Source organism: Oxyura jamaicensis, chromosome 4 (genome assembly GCF_011077185.1).
Source record: "Oxyura jamaicensis isolate SHBP4307 breed ruddy duck chromosome 4, BPBGC_Ojam_1.0, whole genome shotgun sequence".
NCBI classification, from domain to species: domain Eukaryota; kingdom Metazoa; phylum Chordata; class Aves; order Anseriformes; family Anatidae; genus Oxyura; species Oxyura jamaicensis.
This window is the reverse complement of record NC_048896.1, coordinates 2310175-2313099: the sequence shown is the minus strand read 5'-3', so window position 1 is coordinate 2313099 and position 2925 is coordinate 2310175. Positions and strand designations below refer to the sequence as shown.

The 2925-nt window shown below is 58.6% G+C and overlaps 1 long non-coding RNA gene across 2 annotated transcripts in view; it reads left to right on the top strand.

Moving 5' to 3' along the window:
• The first annotated feature begins 217 nt into the window (after nucleotides 1-217).
• The window catches only part of LOC118166496, an 87172-nt gene continuing 84464 nt past the window's right edge, over nucleotides 218-2925 (top strand). Inside the window, exon 1 of one of the 2 annotated variants that reach the window (XR_004750531.1) lies at nucleotides 218-561. This is a non-coding gene — a long non-coding RNA (uncharacterized LOC118166496). The other variant, XR_004750532.1, reaches the window with a different exon arrangement.

Below are 2925 nucleotides of genomic sequence, written 5' to 3'. Positions count from 1 at the left end.
TGCCCCCCCCCCCCCCCCCCGGTGCCCGCCCCGTGCCCGCTCCGTGCCCGCCCCGCGCTGCCCCCGGGCCGCCCCGCGCCCCCCTGCCCGGGCCGTGCGCTCCCGCGGAGCGAAAACAACGAAAAAGTCAAAAAATCGCCCCAAAAGGCGCTTCCCCAGCGCCGCGGCCGTCAAGCCCCGCGCCCCTTTCCCAGCCCCGAACTGCGGAGCGGCCCCGGGGCCGCCGGGGGACACCGAGCCCCGCTGCCCCCCCCCGGCCCCGCACCTCGGGCCGGCTCCGAAGTTACCGACTGACCTTTCCCTGCATAATTGCGGAGGTAGCCTAGCTGCGTAATTGTGTTTGCACTTGCAGAGGGCTGCAGCGGAGTTCTCTTATTGGTTTGAAATTCCATTAAATATATTGCAAGAGCTCCTAGGTTAAGCTTGATTTAAATTTGCATACATTTTCATATATTTAGCAGAAATAAAAGAAGGCTTGCAGCTACCCGAAAGTCATTAAGGCATTAGTTTCTCTGAGAAGACAGATCTGAAGAAAATTCAAGAAAAATAGCTAGACCCAAGGTGAGCGCTCCTCCGCTTCCTCCGCAGCCGGGCACCGCCGCTCCCGGCCCCGCAGCGGGCGGCACCGCGGGCAGCGATCCGCGGGGCTCGGGCACGTCGCAGCCCGCGGCCGGGGCAGCTCCGGGGCCGGGGCAGCTCCGGGGCCGGGGAGGGGGGCTCCGGGGCCGGGGTGGGGCTCCGCCGCCGCTGCCTGGCCGCCCGCTGCCGGCCGCGCACCCCCGACGGGCCCGGTGCGGCGCGGAGAAAAGTTTGCAGGTAGCCGAGAGGCGCTCGGCGTGCTGCGGGAGGGGTCAGCCGGGGGGTCAGGGGTGACAAACGGCCCTGCGAGAGGGGCTCCGAGCCCAGCCCAGCCGAGCCCAGCTCGGCCCGCCGGAGGAGCTGGGCACGGCGGGGAGGGCACCCACGGAGATGTATGGGCGCTCCGCGGCTTTCTGCTCCCCTCTTTTATTTATTTTTTTTCCTCCCCGCCCCCCCCCTCCGCCTGGACGAGCTTCGCAAAATAAATATCACCGGAGCCCGCGGAAGAAGGAAAGAAAGAAAGAAAAAAAAAATCCAGGCTGTATAAAAACGTAACTAAATTATTTAAAATTAATTTGCACTTGAACTTCCGAAACAATTTTTCAAATCCCGTTGCCCGTGGAAAGAGATGCGCGGAGCCGCCGTTCGGCCCCGGCTGTGCCTGGCCGGGGACGGAGCCGCAGGGCTCGCCGCAGCGGGGCAAGGCAGCGCTCCGCTCCCGGCCCAGGGGCTCGCACCTCGCCCGTGGGCGAGCCCGCCGTATTTTAAAGTGTTTTTATCTGCATATAGTTAAATCTTCTTGCTGTTCTAACTAATCTGCTGGAGAGGGTTTCTTTAGCTCTTTCCTGTCAGTCTAACTTCCCAAGTGTAACAGATGCCGCTCTCAAGCGGTCCTTTCTGCTGCTTTTCTTTATTCAGCCTCGCATATTTCTCCCCATGATCTGGGTTTCCATAGAGAGAGGAATAAAAGGGGGACCATGGCCACAAATCCCCTGCCCCATGCAGAATAAAAGAGCCTTATTCAATAGACGACCCCGTCTGGACATGGGAGAAAAATAAGTACATGCAAAGCTACTGTTGCAAGAATTTGTAACTTATTTTTCATAGACTGAAACCCATTAAAGTAAAAAAAGTTTCGGGGTCCGGACCGTGTTCCACAGCCCTTTGGCTCAGGGTGCCTTCGCGCTCGGGGGACCCACGTCTCCCCGGCGGCTCCTTGCCTTCCTACCTACTTTTTCTGCTAAATCTTTGGCACGAAAAAAAGATCACACAATAGCTGAAGGCAGCCTACCGTCTTGGGGCAGCTAGAAGTCGCTATAGAGAAAACCCGGCTTTGAAGTGGAGGAGCTGTAATTGTGTCGAGTCCCCTCGCCCGGCAGAGGCACCGCGAGCGGCTCGGGGCAGCCGGGGGCCGGGCAGAGCCTCCCCCCTTTTCCCCCTTCCCCCTTTTTTCCCTCTTCCTTTCCCCCCTCCCCCCCCTTTTTTTCCCCGTCCCCTTTTTTCCCCGTCGTGGGCACCGGGCTGGCGGCGGCGGCACCTCCGAGCGGAGCCCGCGGGGCGGCGGCAGCGCCGGGCCCAGCTGCGGCGGGGGAAGGAAGGCGGGGGGTGGGGTGTGGGGGGGACACGACTCCCCGGTGCCCCCCGCACCCAGCCCCGTTACGAGCCCCGGCCCGGGGGTGTCTGCTCCGAGCCGGCTCCGTAGGCGCCTCGGTCGGGGTAGGGAGCTCTGGGGGAGCGAGCCGAGAAGTGCCGGGAAGGGTTTCGGCGGGGCTGGGGGTATTATATTTTGGAGAGTTTTCTCATTGTTCGTCTGCGGGAGGGGAAAAAAAAAAAAAAAAAAAAAAAAAAAAAAAAGGCCAGAAAGGGGTTCGTTTTGATTGTGTTTAATACGGCATGAAGCTCGGAGCGGTAAGCTGTGCCTCGGTGTCATGACCTCTATATTGAAAACTTCACCTTCAACACAAGTTCACTTCGGAGACAGGACGAGTTAGATTGCGCTTGGTGGGAACAAGTGCAAATTTAAAAACAGAGTCAATCATAACGGGGGTGGGGGCTGGGAAAGGGCAATTTAACCGTTTCTGGAGCCAGGAGTTAAGGTTTGCATTGTGTACGCCGAGGCGCTGATACTAACGCTGAAACCCAGCCCCGCATCGCTCAGCAAGCAGAACTGGGAAACAGGCTCCTGGATCTCCGGAGATGCTTTGTGAAAGCCTAGCCTGCGTGGGGGAAGGTTAGGAGGAAAAGAGGAATTTACAGAGTATTAGCAGAAATTAGCCAATGCCGACACAAGCTCAATTAGTCTTTTTTTTTTTTTTTTTTTTTTTTTTTTTTTTTTTTTGGGGGGGG